Source organism: Coenobita brevimanus, chromosome 38, assembly GCF_032717465.1.
Source record: "Coenobita brevimanus isolate Jiangsu-jjx chromosome 38, ASM3271746v2, whole genome shotgun sequence".
NCBI classification, from domain to species: Eukaryota; Metazoa; Arthropoda; class Malacostraca; order Decapoda; family Coenobitidae; genus Coenobita; species Coenobita brevimanus.
The window spans coordinates 23,299,476-23,321,492 of NC_136991.1; the positions used below are offsets into that span (position 1 = coordinate 23,299,476).

General features: G+C 40.8%; 1 protein-coding gene across 1 annotated transcript in view; it reads right to left on the minus strand.

Annotated features, from left to right (window-relative positions):
• The window catches only part of LOC145396553 (teneurin-m-like), a 1,418,848-nt gene that overhangs the window by 1,164,545 nt on the left and 232,286 nt on the right, over window positions 1–22,017 (minus strand). The gene's annotated exons all lie outside the window — the stretch shown is intronic.

Below are 22,017 nucleotides of genomic sequence, written 5' to 3' on the forward strand. Positions count from 1 at the left end.
TATGCAGCATCAGTACGAATGTAGAACCAAACTAGGGCTCCACACCATAACCATCTGCTGCATAGTATGGTTACAGCACAGGATGAGAATACGAAAAGGGGGCACCCGACTTTGCCGCCCTACTGTGCAGGCAAGCAGGAATTGGGCACGTCTCTATTTTCTGCCCTGATGAGAAAATACATAGGATCAGTACCCAGGCCTATTTGTAACTTTCCCCAACCTACACACCATCAGCGGATCACCACAGGAAAATGACCCTTTTCCTACTGACTCTAGGATCAAGCGGGAGGGAGTCACAGTTTAGGGCTCTTACATGTTTCCCTGGTGGACCACGTTTTCTCAGAATGGATCAGCGGTGTTTCGGGCACTATTCCCGATACAGTTAATTAGGAAGGACAGGGAGGTCTTCAGGCTGAAACCTCTCATAATGCCAGCCTGGAAGGAGTATAATCACTCGTTGTTCAGTGGCAACACTAAGACTGTACATCCATTACATTGCAGTGCTCAAAGAAGAGACATTCACTACAAATATCTCTACGGGCAACTTTACTCACTTCCAACTTATGCACCTCTACCCAAAGCAGATGAGCAGGTGCAGAGACCAGTGGCGAGGCAGAGAAAGTGAAAGTTCATGACGGGAGAAGGAAAGCCAAACACATTGCTTCCCGTTCGTAAGTGACAGTGTCTTACTTATTCTGTGGTAATCATACAGAAAGACCACAACACTGTGTATTTCAGTATGGTGTCATGTGAGACTCATTTCTGTCTGATTTACTACGATATGTTTAGGACAGAAAACATTAAAAATAGTCCTTGCTTCCATGATGTTGTTACAGAAAAGTCTTCAAGTAAACGGTGAAACTTGTGACAATACGCTGCACTATATTTCCACGCACACGGTACATGGGACATGATACATCCCGGTTTCATCCTACTGTAAACCTAAAAAAGATAGGAAGAAAGCAGGGTTCCCTCTAATCCTTTTGCCTCTAGTGCTTTGGTAAGCAGTTACAGATCGCCGAATTCTCTATCTTTGTCATAATCCTGGCTTAGCGGCCAGTATGGCGAAAGGCCTATTTGTCATGAGGGAGGATTTATCGTTTACTTATTTTCACCCTCCTGCTTCACTTTCCTCCCCGCTAGGTGACTTGGTGTTACTGGAATGCCCTGTAACCCAGTTATGCTGGGCCTCAGGGAAGGGGATAAGGGGAGGGAAAGGGTAGGAGGGGGAATCAAGATGTTTGACAATCAAATTTTGACAGAGGTTTATTTTGGTGGTATAATGTTCCCCAAAATATTGGTGTCTGCTCAATTGCATGATTTGCAGTATTAAAAGAACAACCACAACAGCTACAGAATGCTAAACCCTCCCCCTTGACATAAACATGACTTTCACCATACGAAGGACTTTCACCATACAAGCTACAAAGCCAATATTATAAGTTTCAGATTCATGAAAAAAAAAAAAAAATGGTAGGTAGGAGTATTAACCTACCAGCTAAGAGAGAAATGCGTCATCTTAGGCTCCCTTAGTGACCCTCAGCTAAGTAACATCATTTGGGGTTGGCCAAAATAAAATAAAACTGACGTGTGGAGGGGAGATTAATGCACTTTATACGTAAGTATCAGTTTGCAGGCACTATTCCTGCCTCTTTTATCCTCACTGAACTGAACTAGGTGTTTTGCAGCTAACAAATAAAATAATGCATTATTCTGTCGCTCACAAGCCATTTCAGGGACACTAGCCTCTTTAACCCTTTCAGTCCTGTGATGTAATCTGTGTTTTGCTCTTGTTGCCACCAGACGATTTCATTCTGTTAAGGAGAGAATTTTCGAACTGGATGGGCCAGATATAGCTTTCAGTAACCCTGTAACTACAAGAGACTAATAAGACAAAGCACTCCTTTGATAGAGGCAACCATCCCTGCAATATTGTAAAAGGAAAGAAATAATTATGTACCGGGGAGTGGAGGGGCAAACCCCCGAGGGTCCCATCCTCTATAAACTCTGGTCTGGGTGAAGGTCTGTTACTGTGCAAAATTTTGTGTACCTACATAAAAACTATTGTACTCCCCCCCCTCATGGGGGCACTTCTCGCTTGGGGGGGATGGCTATAGGAGATCCCGCCTTGCCTAAAACATGGCCAGGGCGAACGTCTACCAGAATGCAAAATTTCGTATACTTAGGTTAAAAACCATGACCATGCATAAAGGTTTTGGTCAGTACCTCTAGGGGCCATCCCCCCTATGAGGGGTGGCCTTCGGAGGTATCACACTACCTAAAATGTAGTTCCAGCAAAGATCTACTGTGCAAAATTCCATATTGTTAAATAAAGGAAAAAAAAAAGAAAAAAACTATGGCACTTTCCACTTGACCTCCCCCCCCCCCTCTGCCCATGAGAGGTAGTCGTTGAGGTCTTACCATGCCTAAAACGTGGCCGGTGTAAGCGACAACCAATATGCAAAATTTCGCTTTCTTAGATTAAAAACTGTGGATATGCACAGTAACTCTGCTGGGGCTCGTGGGGGAGGCCCCCATCCCTGTTCCATCCTTCCCAGAACACAACCGGGATGAACATCTGTCAATATGCCAGACATCATGTCTTTGCTTAAACGTTTTGGTCCTGCATAATAACTTTGGCTGAGACCACCAGCCTTGCGGGGAGTGTCCCTCAAGGGTCCACCCACGCTTATTGCCTGGCATGAGTGAATTTCAACCGAAGTGCAAAAATTCTTGTTCCTAGATTAAAAAAAAAAAAAAAAAAAAAACGGGCCATGCCTAGCGGTTTTTGGTGGAACACCTGGGAGCCACTGCCCCCATGAGGGGCCTACCCTGCCTGAAACCTAGCCCGTTGAGAGGCCTGCCATTGTGCAAAATTTTGTTTTTTCTAATGCTCCTCCTTAAGGCATGGACTCCATTTTTCAAGAAAGCACAGTACCGTAACTCAGTGGCTTGCGAGGGAAACACAATTAGAGACAAGCACTATATTTGGCTGCCCCTGTGGGCGAAACAAAAATCGTCTGTAGGTAGGTAGCAAGATTAAAGTTAAAAATGCGTCATAAGACTGAAAGGATGTACTCCTTTAGCTCGATGGCGTCTTTATGATTTACTTTGCCAATCGCCAGACCATTAGGAGAGACCTCTTGAAGTGAGCAGGTGTTGAAAAAGTTATGTATAACCCCTCCATTTTCAAAAGTTCCTACAACGCTGATTAAAATCGTTCAGAGATGGTAAGAATAAAATAAGACGCCATCATAATGAGAGGATCAGAAGTAGGCTTGGAACTTCACTCATTTTGGGACAGTGGAAAAAAAACAAAAACAAAGGAAGACAGGAAAGGATAATAGATCTCGAACGCTAAAAGTATGAATCCACATACAAATAAATATATGCATACTGGTATTAGGTAACTGACAACACTTTTCTAATTTAATTCAGAATGCTATCAGTCACTTACGAAATCAGTCACTATTCTTAATATTAACCATATCTATCCAGTGATGCATTTTCTTTATTGCATTCGTGCTATCTCAGGTGTATTTTCTTCCCTTAGGAAAGACTTTTCGACGTGGAGTGGATATACTGTATATTACCTTCGTTAACCCCTTTTCTACTGGACGTCTTCCCAAGTTGAAAAAAATCGAGTAGTAGCTAGCAGCAGGGGAAAAATTAGTAAGTCACCGTACTGAAGGGGCTAAGGACACAAATAATTAATATTAGCATAACATTCATCACCATGCGCACTGTGAAAATCAATCGTTAACATTACTCATGAATCTATTAGTCTTTTCAGAATCTACAGTATTTTCTGATTACTAGTGTGTCTTAGGTACCATTGGCAAGTAAAAACATTAATCTCAAAGGTTAGGTTACTTTCAAAGCAACTCGTTTTCACTTTTATACCATTTCATATCTTCGTTTCTAGCATAAACTTGATAGCCTGTTTCCTGTGGCCCAGCAGTCTTATGTGCCACACTTGTTCACAAGTCACCACTTCAACGCAACCCACCATACATACCGAATGCATGCTAGGGCTATCTCATCCAGGACTGGTGTAATGGTATTAGCAGAGGTATTTTTTGTGACATGGAAATTGGTATTTTGAAACACCAGAAAATTATGTTTTAACAAAATTCGTCATCAGACTGTTCCCTTCCTCCGCGTGCGATCGAACTTGCGTACTTCCATCGAACAGACCACTAATTTAACTACTTGCAAGTAAACCAAAAATTTTTCCTTCATGATTACTTAATGATCTACACTATTGGATAGTTTTACATAATAATTTTCGCTAATTAACAACATAAATGAGAGGAACATGTAATTTGCTGCCACAGGTTCATAATAGAAATTCTTCTTCTTCTATAACACACATTAATTACAAGAAGTGGATCCTTCCCATAAGCTGAGCATTTAAACTGCATCGCATTGACACTGATAACCTAACAAATTACTTTCGTCCATTGAGTTAGCCCACTGTTTGCCACATGAAGTAAACTTCCTCTACCCTTTAAATAAACAGCTAAATTTAAATGAACAGAACACAAACAATACTGAATGAATGAATCTATGCTCCTTGGCTAAAGGTTATCGGTGGATGTAACTTTCTGACCGTACTGGTATGTGTGTTTAGTATTTAGCAATAATGCACTTTATGCATAGATGAAAGTGATCATTTATGATGCATATATATATATATATATATATATATAGACGAGTGTAGTAGGAATATAATGATAAGGAAAATACTATAATAAACAATCCTGTCACCAAAAACACAGTTACATGAATAACAGCAGTGTCAAGAAGACCTGCTTATACTGACAATAAATACAAACAGTAAGATCAATAATGCATTTGGAACATTATAATGGGTTTGTTTTCACCTGACGGAACTGGATCATAGTTGCATGAATTCCATGGGACTTAATTATGACGTAGGAATGAGTTCCCTTGATTACTAGCAAAGTGACTCTCCAGTCTGACTTCACCTGACGTCTACTGAGGTGAGAGAGATTGGGGAACTTCGTCAGGTTAGACAAACTTGCTAAAGTAAGTCCTTAACCTACCATCATGCACGTCCCTAAGCAATGCAGTGCAGCAGAAGGGCAGGTAATACGACACATGCAGAGGAAGAAACTGTATTCACCTGTTACCCGTAGTCCACATGTATGTACAGTATGTATGTATGTGTGTAGGTATGTATTTATTGCGGCAGTTGGCTTGCACACGCCTACCATTGACAAACAGTTTTACCATACACGTTCTCTTAAGAATAACTATTTTAGCATTTATAAAGGCAAACGATATTCTTAACTTTTTCAGCCTGTTTTTTTTTTTTTTTTTTTTTTTTTATAGCTTACTCTTGCCATCTCTAAACGATTTTATTCAGCTCAGGAAAGACTTCTCGAACAGGAGGGTTTAGATACAGGTATATAATTTCAGAAACACTTTCAAAATTGAATAAAATCGCTTAGAGATACCCTTATTAAAATGAGAACAACGTCATCAAGTTGAAAGAATTAACATGAGGAATGTAAACCACAGTGAAAGGCTATACAGTACAAGCGAAATTTTACAAGTTCATTTTTTCAGTTCGTGGTGTCGTTTGTACAGCATTTAGTTGTTGCTGCCGCTAGACAATTGTATTGAACTCAAAGAAGACCTCTCGTAGTAAAGGTACAAGTGGTTTCTCCTAAACTGGGTATAAATCATCCTGAGGTATTAAAACGCCAATAAAAGACATAATATTGAAGGAGTATATTTTTGTTTACAGTTATACTTCGTTTTACAACTTACATCCAAATGAATTATCATTCCTCCTACAGATAAACTTCATTAGCGAAAGCCAGTGAATTTTACATACTTTTTAATTTCCATTTTTCCCCGTTTCTACTTTTAAAATTGCTATGTCCGGGTCTTTGCTGCGCCCATAATTACTGTCCAAATGTAAGTTTCCCTGAAATTCAGTGTAAACTCATAAGACCGCTCTTGTTGTAACCACAGTGTCACTTAAGCTTCATAAAAAAAAAATATTTTAAAGAACAAATTGTGCATTTCTTCCATTTGCAAACTGGAAAGAGAAATCAAATGAAAAGTCAAGCTGTTACAAGGATAACATATTACTTTGTTCCACGTTATCGGTTGAGCCTTGTACTCGAAGTTCTATCTATCTATCTATTGCCAGACGCCTCAATCCCGTTTGGGGTGGCCACAAACAAATCGCCTCCAAGTCGCCCTGTCCCCCGCCATTTCGCTGCCCTGCACCCAACTCACACCTCCCTCTCTCTTATACCTTTCCACCCCATCCCTCCATCTCATCCTCGGCCTCCCCCTCCCTCTTCCCCCCCCCACCTCACTCACATACACTCTTTTCGTCAGTCTTTCACCCTCCATCCTCTCCACATGGCCAAACCACCTCAGTGTGTTCCTCATAACGCTTCCTATCACATCCACATCAACACCACAACGCTCCTTTATATTCTCATTCGTCAGCCTGTCTCTCCATGTGACTCCACAGGCTCCTCTTAAATAACTCATTTCCACTGCTCTCACTCTTGACTTGTGTCCTTCCAACAACGTCCAAGCTTCACTTCCATACGTTAGAGTTGGTATCACAATACTGTCATGTAGTAACTTTTTCACTTCCATGCTCACTTCCCTGTTTCATATCACTGCTTTCAAAGAACCAGCAACCATTCTTCCCTGCTGTACCCTTTCAAGCACTTCACCCTCCAAACCTCCATCCTTACTCATCACACTACCCAAGTACTTAAACGTACTCACATTTTCCAATTCCTCACCATCCAACCTCGCTGTACATTCAGTGACTTCACCTCTCTCAAAGACCATCACTTTACTCTTCCCTACATTCACCTTTAGATTCCGTTTCTTACACACTCTCCCAAACTCATCCACCAAGCCTTGCAGCTCCCCTTCGTCTTCACTCAACAACACAGTATCATCTGCAAACAACAGTACAGGGAGTTTCCAAACACTATCCTCTCTCACCGGGGCCACTCCAACATCCACTACCCTACCTTGTACCTCTTTTATTACCCCATCCATGTACAGATTGAACAACCATGGAGACATGACACATCCCTGTTTCAACCCAACTTTCAAAGAGAAAAATTCACTTAGTTCACCATCCACACGCACTGCAGCCTTCGCACCATCGTACATACTCTTCACAGCATTCAACAACTTCCCATCTACTCCATATATTCTTAACACTTTCCACAATCCTTGTCTATCCACCCTGTCATATGCTTTCTCCAAATCCATGAAAGCCGCATACAACTTCTTTCCCTTCTCTAGAAACTTTTCCACTAAAGATCTAAGAATGAATATCTGATCTACACAACCTCTTCCCTTCCTAAAGCCTCCCCCAAAGTTATTTGTAGTAATGTTAACGCTGTCATAGAGTACCCGTCGGTATATGTTTTAGTGAGATGATAAAAGTATTCAAATTTTGCCTGTTTCCATGCAGCACTGCTTCAATGACCCGATCATTAGTCAATATTTTTTTGTTTCTCTTTTCTTTCCCCAGAAGTGACTTTTGGTATGAGCTTTATTTTTATTTTTATTTTTTTTACTTAATACCTTCATTCCGATGATGCATGTTTTTATTATATATTTGCTGCATCCGGGTGATTACGCTAGCTTTAGTGTTGTTAATTCATTTATTCATGAGAAGTTAGAAAGTCTCCATTAACCCCCTGAAAACCTGACGCCTCTCTGGTGAATAACATCGCCCGGATGTAGTACGAATAAGGTACAGAAAATACACCACAGGATTCAGGGGAAGTATACTGAAATATCAAAAAGCTTAACTACAAAACAGAGATATCGACGATCGTTTTTCAGTAACTTCCCCCTCATTCATTAGTTTCTTTGCTAACATTCCTTTTCTGAGCTGATTAAAAATCTCAGAGCTTTAAAATTCAGTTTGATTTCAGCTTTATCTCCTACCATTACTGTTCGAAAGCATGATATGCAGTTGCTGAAAATAATTTGTACATGGGATTTTTCTGTATACAACTTTCACTTTTGTAGCTGAATCTGAGTACGGAACTATACTGGCAATGGAAGGATGGAGGAGCCAATATATATAGAAAGGAAAGAGACGGAAGGGAAAGGATGGAGGAGCCAATATATATAGAAAGGAAAGAGACGGAAGGGAAAGGAAGAATGAGGAAGAAAATTAAAATTGGGGAAAAAGAGAAAACAAGGAATGGAAAGGTGTAAGAGAGAGAGAGAGAGAGAGAGAGAGAGAGAGAGAGAGAGAGAGAGAGAGAGAGAGAGAGAGAGAGAGAGAGAGATCGTACATTTCAGGAAAGAGAAATGGAGGAAGAAAGGAAAGAGGAAAAATGCAATAAAATAATATTGCCGTGCTTTCTTACTTCTCTCACGAAAATGCAAAGCTGCATTGCGGGGAAACAGAACTATGTTACTTAAGTATGGCAGACACTGATTAGGCCACCCCCTCCTAAGATACCTGAAGAAACCCTCTCGCTGCCATGACCGCATTTAAGTGTAATATCCAGGCTGCATTCAGACCATTTATGCAGCTGAGGAAGTTTTTTGCAACCCATACATTTATCTTGATAGTTCTTAACGTTTTGATCTCTAGAATTCCTCTCAGCTTATCAAAATCAACCCACAGTATCCTGAGTAAAAGGGACAGGACGCTGAAAACGATGAAAGAAAATACATTAGTGTATCAATATAATACTGAAGGAAAGCCACAAAGTATATTACCGTTCCGAAAAATGATGTTGCTTACAGTATATTTTAATATTTGATATTTTCTTCAGTTACTGAACGGCTTATGATTACCTCCGCCAACAAAAGTTGGATGAGGTTATGTATTCATCACTGCTTATCTGTTTGTTTGTTTGTTTGTTTGTCTACAAGATAACTAAAACAGGAAAATGAATTTCAATGAAATTTTGTGGATAAGTGGGTCGTGGGGCTAGGAAAATTTGCTAAATTTTGGTGGTGATCTGAGTTCGAGCCTCGGTTCAGGACTGTCTTGTTTGTCCACACGATACCTCAAAGAGTTATTGATGGATTTCAATAAAATTTTGTGGATATGTGGGTCATGGACCAAAGAGTTTAATAAATTTTAGTGGTGATCAAAGTTGTCTGGTATAGGCGCTGGTGGAAGTATGTTCTCTCTGTGTGCTGTCTTTCTTGTTATGTACTGTATTGTATATTATATGATTGGTTCAAGCGTATAAAGTATATTTTTATATGTGCACATAAAAATCAATTAATTGAATCACGCAAAGACAATATATATATATATATATATATATATATATATATATATATATATATATATATATATATATATATATATATATATATATATATATATATATACTGGTAAACAAGCACATGGTAAACAAGAACTCAGTAAACGACACACATTCAAAATTAAAATTGCACACACACACACACACACAGGTACAAAAACAAACTGGTGAACTCAAGGATTGTAGAAACGGCTGTGAAACGAATGAGTCCGTAAAATGCACCGATTACGCGAGCACCGAAGCGGACGACAATAACGCGGTACCCAGCTTAAGTGCCAGTGGTATATCCATTTTTTTTTTTTCAAGACAAATCGCTTGCCTTTAGTCAAATAACCGCTCGTCCATTAACTTCCCTAAACTAGCGCTTAACTCCGCCCACGCTTATACTAAGAAAGGTTCGGTTGAGCGGGTGAATGGGGTTTTGCTGCCAATTTACCGATATAAGTAGTGGAATTTTCATTTCCAAGAGACAATTATTATTTGGATATTTTGTACAAAGTTTACCGACAGTCCATTGATATAAGCGTATTTCTTGGTGATACTTTTCTAGAGATGGCTCTGTCGTGCAACATTCCAAAACTCTTTATGACCAACTTCAGTGACATTATTGAACTTGGTTAGGTATCTCTGAAGCAAGAGAGGGGTAAATCTCTTCTCTCTGATGACGCCTTTTTTTTTTATTCTAGCTACCGTCAGAAGACTTTCTTCAGCCGAAGGGAGATTTTTCGTACTGGACGAATTAAATATCGTATGCATTCACTCCTTCAGTGCAAGAGTCAATGTCTAAGCTACTTAAAACTCGCTGAAATAGCAAAACAGTAACTTAGCTACGACGGGAAGGGAGCGGGTCCCCCAGTCAGATCCTTGGACCCCCATTGCCCTCCATTTCAAATTTTGAATTATCTAATGTGTTCACACTACGCAGCAGTGCTTCTCCCCAAACCCCCCTCCAGAAATGGGATTGACTTCACCTTGGCCGCTACAACTGACCAAACATGACTACGCCTCTGATAAGAAATGAGCAAAATAAATGTCAAAGCTACCAATTGTTGAACCCGCACGATATATATTCGTTTTCGTGGTGCCCGACCATTTGAGACTGCGGTATCTAAAACTACTAAATCGTTTTGTGGTGATATCCAAGGTTACTCAGTGTTGCATAAAAAAAAATAAAAAAAAAAGAGATATTATCATCATCATCATCATCTCGTTCTCATTTGCAAGTTAGTGTTGACTTCAGGTGGCTACAGTACACTGAGCTACCATGTTCCGAGGTAACTACTGTATTTAGAGATATGGACGCCTGGTGGTCTTGTGGGTTTAAGGGCTCCAACCTTATGAGACAATGGGTTTATGTGTGAGGGGTTTATGAGATTTATTGCTCACACTACACCATCCTGAGGAAAAATGACCGGTTATACACAAGCTATGTATGAACTAAGCAGCCAGGCTTTGTGCCCCTACGTTCCTGACGGAGTAATACAGAAACAGAATGACAGATAGATCACACATGAGACGCGCAGGATCCAGGAGGAGGAAAGGAACACAAACATAGGCAGGAGAAAAAGAAGGAAAACACAATCGTAGGCAGAAAGAGAAGGAAAGCACAAATATTGGAAGAAAGAGAGAAAACACACACACACACACACACACACACACACACACACACACACACACACACACACACACACACACACAGACTGAGGAAGGAGAAGGAATAGAAACGCACCAAAGTATGAGAAACAACTATCAGAGTACCCAGTGAAACGGGGCACACGTCTGTCCATTCACCATTCAATAAGTATTCCAAATCCTTGGTTGCACTCCACAGACTATATCATCCAGACTACATGCCTCATATGAATTCTCCTTAAATCCAGTTACATATTTTCTATTATATTACCACCAAACGATAATTATTATCTTTTGAAAAATCCCTATCAGTAGAGAGGTTAGGTAAATGCTGTATCTGACCGTTCCTGCCCGACAAGTCTCCTAATCTGAATAAAACTGTCTGCTAGTAACAAGAGTAAACTGAAGAGACACCATAGTGCTGACAGGATTAACACAGTAATAACTGAAACAATACAGTACTGAGGAGATGTCACGAAATCTCCAGCGCCATTGCAATACGCTCCCTGTCTCAATACATGGAGACCGCTGCAACAGTGGCAGTATTTCCAGTCGCTTCGGAGATTTCGTAACACGTCATGCTCAGCGATATATTTTGCAAAATACATCATTTTATTCCCTTGTACTGTACGGTAGTAAGCTGGGTCGATTCCAGATATGCATAAAAATCACATTAAAAAACTGAAGTAATGTCTAATAATCAGCCAAGACGGTATGAATGTTACTGTGTCACTTAGGATATGGCCTCCATCCAGCAATTACTACATCATAGTAACTCGCTGAAATACCGATATAAGCCATCGCCTCCCCCACACTATTCTGTGTGGGGGAGGCGATGGCTCAATCGGTAGAGAGGTGGGCTACAGTCCCAAGGGACCCAGGTTCAAATCCCCGCTGGGGCAGGGAACAGTTTAAGGATTTGAATTACATTAAATCAGGCTTTACTGATCTACCAGAAGCCCCGCCGACATGTCCTAAAAATACCCCCGCTAATACCAATACACCAGTCCTGTATGAGACAGCCCTAGCATGTATTCAATATGGACGGTGGGTGTTAGCGCCGAAGTGGTGACATGTAGAGGTGCATGGTATGTAGGAGGACTGCTGGGCCTTGATAGCAGGCTGTGAAGCCTATGCCCAGAGTCGGACACATAAAAAAAAAAAAAAAAAAAAAAAATAACCCACCTAACAGCGGCATCCAGAATCAATACAATCATTATCCATTTCACTCCATCACAGTATCCAGTCGCACTCCAAAAAAGCATCCAACTCCACTTCATCACCGTACCCATACACCACTGAAGCAGCATATCCAAACTTCATTTCATCATAATATCCAAACCCATTGCATCAGGGAATCCAACTTCACTACAGTACTGTACATCAGAATCCAATCTCTGTTACTGTACCCAGCTGCATCAGTATCCAACCCCTTGCAGTCAAAGAATCCATCCCCACTCCATCACCGTATCAACCCCACTCCATCACATAATCTAACTCCATCACAGAATTCAGCCCCACTCCATCACAGAATCCAACTCCACACCACAGAATCCAACCTCACTCCATCACAGAACCCAACCCCACTCTGTCACAGAACCCAGCCCCACTCTGTCACAGAATCCAACACTACTCCGTCACAGAACCCAACCCCACTCCATCACAGAATCCAACCCCACTCCGTCACAGAACCCAACCCCACTCCGTCACAGAACCCAACCCCACTCCGTCACAGAATCCAACCCCACTCCATCACAGAATCCAGTTCCATCAGATCGCGATATCCAAACCCACTCGCGAACTACTGGGTAATGACGCGTATGGCTCGACCCAAATTTTCGGTTCCGCCCGGTTTGACGTCGTCCCACTGAAGTTTTCGTCAAATCAGCGAGAAACTGAATTTTTACCAGAACTGAAAAATAGAGGCAACTGAAATAAAAACTGTTTGCCTGGTATTGAAATTAGACTAAGAGATTAGGCTGGTCGACACATTATTTTTACTTGGTGGAAAAAAAGGAGAGAGAAAATTTAAACTGGGAGAACTGTACAGTCCTATGAATTCTCTCTTGGTCAGTAGCCTATGTGCTTGAACGAGAAATATTTTGAACTTGCGAACAGTCACTATGTACTGTATTTTTATGTTTGTGGAGTCAGTTCACAGCTGCCATGAATTGCATATTAGATTTTCGTGCTTTCTTTTTTTCACGATCCTTCACTTCCAGTATCATGTGTGAGGATACGATGCAATATGAAAAATGAAGTGAGTGTAGGCGTCTTTGGCACGATAAGATGGTTGGCTGGAATCAATAGTTTAATGGTGTGTAGTCTCATGTTATCCCTCCCCTCTCTCTCTTACACACACACACACACACAATCACCGTTACTTACTAACATTATCCCTCGCTCTCATTCAAAAGTTTTTGCTATTTTTTGATAAAATTTGGTCTAACCTTCACAGTCTTGGTCATACTTTCATTTTCTCACAATTAAGCTCCCCATATCTTTCACTCTGAAACCCCTGACCCTGACTCCTCAAGCAACTTCATTTTTTTTTCTTTGTGTATAGCTCTTTCCATACTTTTCCCTCACACTACAATTTGCTCACTACTTTCCATGCAAACTATATAACTTTACTTTGCTCACTTTCAAGGTTTCATAGTCTCCCTCACTACCTCAGTCTAATATCTCGATCTTATTTTTACCATCACTCACCGTCTCTCTCCCTCTCAGTAACTACCGTTATCTTCCACATTGTATCTTTCGCTTGTTCACTTTCTTCCATTCATTCACCTTTTCACTTCTTTCGCTTATTTCAGGAATTCTGAGTTTTCGTCCTAATTCCACTATTCTGTACCTTTCGTCGTTATTCACTATTTGTCTCTAGCTTTTCTTTTGTTTTTGTTGTATCTTCAACCTTCCATTCATCGGTTCTATTTTATTCTCTCAATGTCATTTTTAGTTCACCCGCCTTCTCTTCCTTTTTCTCCCTTTTATTTCGTATTATTACATTTAATTTTCCCTTTTGTACAAGATGGTCCTTATCTCTCTCTCTCTCTCTCTCTCTCTCTCTCTCTCTCTCTCACACACACACACACACACACGTGTAAAGTTTCCCAAATGGAGAACAAAGTTACTGGAACAGCCGTGTTGCTGGTGGTGGTGTTAGTGATGGTGAGGGTGCTGGTAGTGGTGGGGGTGGTGTTACTTATTGTGTTGGTGATGGTGGCGATGTTGTCGGTAGTAGTGATACTGGTGATGGTGGTGGTGATAGTGATGGTATTGATAGTGGTGTTGGTGGTGATGTTGTTGTTGGTGGTGGTGGTGATGGTGGTGATAGTGGTGGCGGTGCTAGTGATGGTGATAGTCATGGTGGTGGTGACGGTTTTAGTGGTAATGGAGGTGGTGGTAGTGATTGTAGTGCTGGTGTTGTTGGTCTTGTTGATGGTGGTGGTGATAGTAGAGCTGTTGCTTGTTGTTGGTGTTTGTGTTGTTGATGGTGTTAACGTTGTTGTTGGTGTTAATGTTGTTGTTGGTGTTAGTGTTGTTGTTGGTGTTAGTGTTGTTGTTGGTGTTAGTGTTGTTGTTGGTGTTTGTGTTGTTGTTGGTGTTAGTGTTGTTGTTGGTGTTTGTGTTGTTGTTGGTGTTAGTGTTGTTGTTGGTGTTAATGTTGTTGTTGGTATTAGTGTTGTTGTTGGTGTTTGTGTTGTTGTTGGTGTTTGTGTTGTTGTTGGTGTTAGTGTTGTTGTTGGTATTAGTGTTGTTGTTGGTGTTAATGTTGTTGTTGGTGTTGGTGTTTGTGTTGTTGTTGTTGGTGTTTGTGTTGTTGTTGGTATTAGTGTTGTTGTTGGTGTTAGTGTTGTTGTTGGTGTTAGTGTTGTTGTTGTTGGTGTTAGTGTTGTTGTTGGTGTTGGTGTTAGTGTTGTTGTTGGTGTTGGTGTTAGTGTTGTTGTTGGTGTTAGTGTTGTTGTTGGTGTTGGTGTTGTTGTTGTTGGTGTTTGTGTTGTTGTTGGTGTTAGTGTTGTTGTTGGTGTTGGTGTTGTTGTTGGTATTAGTGTTGTTGTTGTTGGTGTTAGTGTTGTTGTTGGTGTTAGTGTTGTTGTTGGTGTTAGTGTTGTTGTTTGTTGTTGTTTGGTGTTGTTGTTGGTATTAGTGTTGTTGTTGTTGGTGTTAGTGTTGTTGTTGGTGTTAGTGTTGTTGTTGTTGGTGTTAGTGTTGTTGTTGGTGTTAGTGTTGTTGTTGTTGGTGTTAGTGTTGTTGTTGGTGTTAGTGTTGTTGTTGGTGTTAGTGTTGTTGTTGGTGTTAGTGTTGTTGTTGGTGTTAGTGTTGTTGTTGGTGTTAGTGTTGTTGTTGTTGGTGTTAGTGTTGTTGTTGTTGGTGTTAGTGTTGTTGTTGGTATTCGTGTTGTTGTTGGTATTAGTGTTGTTGTTGGTGTTTGTGTTTTTGTTGGTGTTAGTGTTGTTGTTGGTGTTAGTGTTGTTGTTGGTGTTAGTGTTGTTGTTGGTGTTAGTGTTGTTGTTGGTGTTTGTGTTGTTGTTGGTGTTAGTGTTGTTGTTGGTGTTTGTGTTGTTGAAGGTGTTAGAGTTGTTGTTGGTTTTAGTGTTGTTGTTGTTGTTGTTGGTGGTGGTGGTGGTGGTGTTGGTGTTACTGTTGTTGTTATTGTTGGTGTTAATGTTGTTGTTGTTGTTGTTGTTGTTATTGTTGGTGTTAATGTTGTTGTTGTTGTTGATGGTGTTAGTGCTGTTGTTGTTGTTGATGGTGTTAGTGTTGTTGTTGTTGATGATGGTGTTAGTGCTGTTGTTGTTGTTGTTGATGGTGTTAGTGCTGTTGTTGTTGTTGTTGATGGTGTTAGTGCTGTTGTTGTTGTTGAGGTGTTAGTGCTGTTGTTGTTGTTGTTGATGGTGTTAGTGCTGTTGTTGTTGTTGATGGTGTTAGTGCTGTTGTTGTTGTTGATGGTGTTAGTGTTGTTGTTGTTGATGGTGTTAGTGCTGTTGTTGTTTATGGTGTTAGTGCTGTTGTTGTTGATGGTGTTAGTGTTGTTGTTGTTGATGGTGTTAGTGCTGTTGTTGTTGTTGTTGTTGTTGATGGTGTTAGTGCTGTTGTTGTTGTTGTTGTTGTTGATGGTGTTAGTGCTGTTGTTGTTGTTGTTGTTGATGGTGTTAGTGCTGTTGTTGTTGTTGATGATGGTGTTAGTGCTATTGTTGTTGTTGATGGTGTTAGTGTTGTTGTTGTTGATGGTGTTAGTGCTGTTGTTGTTGTTGTTGTTGATGGTGTTAGTGCTATTGTTGTTGAAGGTGTTAGTGCTGTTGTTGTTGTTGATGGTGTTAGTGCTGTTGTTGTTGTTGATGGTGTTAGTGCTGTTGTTGTTGTTGTTGATGGTGTTAGTGCTGTTGTTGTTGTTGATGGTGTTAGTGCTGTTGTTGTTGTTGTTGATGGTGTTAGTGCTGTTGTTGTTGTTGTTGATGGTGTTAGTGCTGTTGTTGTTGTTGTTGATGGTGTTAGTGCTGTTGTCGTTTTTGTTGATGGTGTTAGTGCTGTTGTTGTTGATGGTGTTAGTGCTGTTGTTGTTGTTGATGGTGTTAGTGTTGTTGTTGTTGTTGATGGTGTTAGTGCTGTTGTTGTTGTTGATAGTGTTAGTGCTGTTGTTGTTGATGGTGTTAGTGCTGTTGTTGTTGTTGTTGGTGTTAGTGCTGTTGTTGTTGTTGTTGATGGTGTTAGTGCTGTTGTTGTTGTTGATGGTGTTAGTGCTGTTGTTGTTGTTGATGGTGTTAGTGCTGTTGTTGTTGATGGTGTTAGTGCTGTTGTTGTTGATGGTGTTAGTGCTGTTGTTGTTGTTGTTGTTGTTGATGGTGTTAGTGCTGTTGTTGTTGATGGTGTTAGTGCTGTTGTTGTTGATGGTGTTAGTGCTGTTTTTGTTGTTGATGGTGTTAGTGTTGTTGTTGTTGATGGTGTTGTTGTTGTTGTTGTTGTTGTTGTTGATGGTGTTAGTGCTGTTGTTGTTGTTGATGGTGTTAGTGCTGTTGTTGTTGTTGTTGATGGTGTTAGTGTTGTTGTTGATGGTGATAGTGCTGTTGTTGTTGATGGTGTTAGTGCTGTTGTTGTTGATGGTGTTAGTGCTGTTTTTGTTGTTGATGGTGTTAGTGTTGTTGTTGTTGATGGTGTTAGTGTTGTTGTTGTTGTTGTTGTTGTTGTTGTTGATGGTGTTAGTGCTGTTGTTGTTGTTGATGGTGTTAGTGCTGTTGTTGTTATTGTTGATGGTGTTAGTGCTGTTGTTGTTGTTGTTGATGGTGTTAGTGCTATTGTTGTTGATGGTGTTAGGGCTGTTGTTGTTGTTGATGGTGTTAGTGCTGTTGTTGTTGTTGATGGTGTTAGTGCTGTTGTTGTTGTTGATGGTGTTAGTGCTGTTGTTGTTGATGGTGTTAGTGCTGTTGTTGTTGTTGATGGTGTTAGTGCTGTTGTTGTTGTTGTTGATGGTGTTAGTGCTGTTGTTGTTGTTGTTGATGGTGTTAGTGCTGTTGTTGTTGATGGTGTTAGTGCTGTTGTTGTTGATGGTGTTAGTGCTGTTGTTGTTGTTGATGGTGTTAGTGCTGTTGTTGTTGGTGGTGGTGCTAGTGCTGTTGTTGTTGTTGTTGTTGTTGGTGGTGGTGGTGATGTTAGTGCTGTTGTTGTTGTTGGTGGTGGTGTTAGTGCTGTTGTTGTTGTTGCTGTAGCTGTTGTTGATGGTGTTGGTGGTGGTATTGGTAGTGGTGGTTTGATGATGGTGGTGTTGATGGTGTTGATGGTGGTGGTATTGGTGGTGGTAATGATGGTGTTGGTGGTGGTGGTGATGGTGTTGTTGTTGGTGGTGGTGATCATGGTGTTGGTGGTGGTGGTGGTGATGATGGTGTTGGTGGTGGTGGTGATGATGGTGTTGGTGGTGGTGGTGATGGTGTTGGTGGTGATTATGTTGGTGGTGGTGATGATGGTGTTGGTGATGATGGTAATGGTTTTGGTGGTGGTGATGATGGTATTGGTTGTGGTGATGATGGTGTTGGTGGTGGTGATGATGGTATTGGTGGTGGTGATGATGGTATTGGTGGTGGTGATGGTGTTGATGTTGGTGGTGATGGTGTTGGTCGTGGTGATGATGGTGTTGGTGGTGATGATGGTGTTGGTGGTGGTGGTATTGGTGGTGGTGATGATGGTGTTGGTGGTGATGATGGTGTTGGTGGTGATGATGATGGTATTGGTGGTGGTGATGATGGTGTTGGTGGTGATGATGGTGTTGGTGGTGATGATGGTGTTGGTGGTGGTGATGATGGTGTTGGTGGTGATGATAGTGTTGGTGGTGATGATAGTGTTGGTGGTGATGATGATGGTATTGGTGGTGGTGATGATAGTGTTGGTGGTGATGATAGTGTTGGTGGTGATGATGATGGTATTGGTGGTGGTGATGATGGTGTTGGTGGTGATGATGGTGGTGGTGATGAAGGTATTGGTGGTGATGGTGCTTCCCAGACGTTTTGCTGATGGGCATTAGCCGAACCGACAACTGGTCAAACGGACGCTGCGCCGACGAATATTTTGATGAAGCTTTTCTTCTGTATTTATGTTTATCTTATCTTTTATTCCTTTTTCTTGGAGGAGTCACAAACGCAATATTTCTTTTTCATTATTTGTTTAATATTGATATCCTGTATTTACCGTATGACAAATAGTCTCTTAGCCAAACATAATCAGTCCTTGATCTAGCCTAATCAAACCTTGATCTAACCTAATCTTGCCTTACGTTACGTTGTCTAACCTAACTTACCCTGACCTAAAGAAACCTAACTTAACCTTTCAAAAGATTTACCAACAGTCACATCTATACAACCGAACTACACACACACACACACACACACACACACACACACACACACACACACACACACACACACACACAATTAAAAGACAATAATTCGGCCAAATATCCGTCTGTGAAATGCCCATTCGGCTGTCAGCGAAGCGTTCGTTTGGCGGACCGTCCGTTGGCGAAATATCCTTCCATGGGTTGTGGTGGTTGTGGTGGTGTTGGTAATGATGATATTGTTAACAGAAACTATTCTGGCAGTAACAGTGGTAGTGGTGATGGACAGCAGTGACGGAGGCGTGGTAGTGGTGATGGATGAGTTTTTTCAGCTAATATTAATTCATAAGAGTCTGAGCGTTAATGCTGTCACCATTATAACTCTTTGATGTTCGGGAAACTGTATTCTTGCCAACTTTAAACGGTTTTATTAATCTGAGCCTGGATTATAGGAGCCTAAGTGTTTCTATCACCATTACTTATGATCGGGACGACTCTAGTACTGTATTTACAGTATAACTAAGACAGAACGATGGTGTCCATCAGAGAGTTAGTCATAAAGTGATGGGAGTGTTTAAGATAGAGGTCGTAATGTCAGTGGTTATCATAGAGCCACTGGTAGCAGCAGCAGTAGTCTTAGTAGTAGTACCGGTAGTAGCAGTTGTGGTAGTAGTGGTAGTTGTTGTGATGGTGGTGATGGTGATGGTGGAGGTGGTGATTGGTAATAACAGAGGTAGTGAACATGGTTAGTACCTCAAACTTAACCACGGTAGATAGAGTTATTAACTACGCTACCGGATGTCAGGAGCCTTCCCCTAAGCAAAATGAAATTGTTTGACAGTTGCATATTTAAGCTAAGTAATAATAATAATAATAATAATAATAATAATAACAACAACAATAATGCTGCTGCTGATGATGATAAAAGAGATATCGTGCTGAACTGCAGTGGAGACTTCAAACCGTTTCATTACGAAAGGCTTAAGCCTACTTTTAGCTGAACTCGTGTAAGGCCATCTATGGCGGCCTATGCTCACTTGGTCCGTCCCCCCCCCCTTTTTCCCGAATGTCTTTTTTTTATTTGGGTTCTTTATTTGCCACTCAGTACAAGCCCCAACAGTGGGGGAACACTGTCGCTGATTGCCAAGCAGGGAAGGATGCGTCAGAGCAGAGGGTTACATTGACACATATACTGTAAACTAAAGATGCATTAATAAACTAGTACCTGGTAAGGCTGGAAGAAAATGGATATGACTCCATTGGCTCCGTTACAGAAAACACCCTACTGAGGGGTAAACTTGGAGTATGCATCAGTAGTCTGGAATCCTCATCTTAAAAAGCACATGGATAAGACCGAAAAAGTACAAAGGGCAGCTACAAGATGGGTACCAAGCATAAGGGATCTAAGCTACGAAGAAAGACTAGAAAAATTGAACCTACCAACACTACAGGAAAGAAAGAAATGAGGAGACATGATAATACTACATAAATGCATCTCAGGGAAAGAGAAAATAGACATAAGTACATAACCTATGGGGAAGCATCAACAAGAGGACACTGCAAAAAACTACATAAAGAGAGAGGCGATAAAGACGTAGGAAATTCAGTTTCCCACATAGGGCTATTGATCAGTAGAATGCACTACCGAATGAAATAGTGTGTGTCAAAACTATTCATAAATCTAAGGATTTGTATGATAAAAATGGTTAAATACACGGGACAGTACGAGCTTGATTCATTCCACGCTCGCGTTAATTTTAACAGATACATCTATTTTGTACTAGGCAAGACATGCTGACACATGTAGACACCAAAACATCAACATTAACGTGATGGTGGTGAAGGAGCTCAGTGCGATGGAAGTACAGTAGCTGCAATATCCTGTAGGGGTGAATTTTAATTGGCTTTGGAGATTCCGTAAGGCCTCTTTTTAAGTTACCTATTCCCCAGATTACACCTCAGTATCCTCTTGCATGTTACTGTCGCTAATTTTGTCTGTAATAAAACGATATACATGCAGTGGCTACCAGACAATGTTAAGGTGTAATATGCAAAAGAAATCGCTAAGGAAGCTATTTGCAATGCGACCTGTCCAGAGGGATCAAATGATATTACACTAAGGTAGTTATCACCATGTTTGACTCCTTCAGGTACGATGGTTAACACCCGACCGTTTGACTTGGGTCAGGAGAGCATTTTATAGCGAAATTTCGTATCCCTTCACTGAGAGAAAAAGGTTTCCTGATCGTTAAATAAAATCGTCCTGAAATAAAAACATGAGATTTATATATATATATATATATACAGTATATATATATATATATATATATATATATATATATATATATATATATATATATATATATATATATATATATACACACACACACACACGCACACAGTACATCATAGTGAAGTGTTACTGTTGGTAGCCGAGTTAAACGAAACCTCAACAACCATAGTTACTGCTGCCGTTACATTTCTAACAGCAGACACCAGTGTTCTATGTGTGGTAGTAGTTATAATTGCCAGTAATGTCGGCAACTGCGCTATTGAAGTGAAGGTTTACAGAACTGATATCACCATTCCTATCTGCGATTCGTTTCGTTTATTTTCATCATTTCGTTTCGTTTTCATGAGTCGGTCTTGGTCACCTAATGACGGCTCTCCACATGTGCTCGATCTCTGGTAGCCTCCCTATTGAAGCCCTTATCTCTTAGGTCACTCTCTATGACCCCGTCCCAGGTCTTTTATCGTCTACCACTCACAACCCTACTTTCGACGTTCACATCTCTCATCGTCCACACCCGTCTGTCATTTTTCATCCTCTCTCAGCATGCCAGAACCACCTCAATCTGGCCCTTCTCATCACAGCACTAATTCATTCAAGTCCCATCCTTCCCCTCAACTCTTCAGTCGCAGTCCTACTCCTCTCAGGAGTATTGCACATTCATCTAATCATTATCATTTCTGTAGGCTTGAACTTACGAATATCTCCTTCATTGCCCAGGTCTCTCGACCGTACAACATTACGCTCCTAAAACATGCTGAATACAAGGACCCCTTAGCATGGAGGGAGAGACCTCTCAATGTCAAGAAGGGCAACAGCTCCCTAAACTTCCTCCAGCCACGCCTTACTCTAGCCACATAACATGTCCTCCAAATAGCAAATATCCTCCACACACTCAAGAGACTCTTCAAAGATCAATCCTTTCTCACCTCTCAATCTCTAAATGT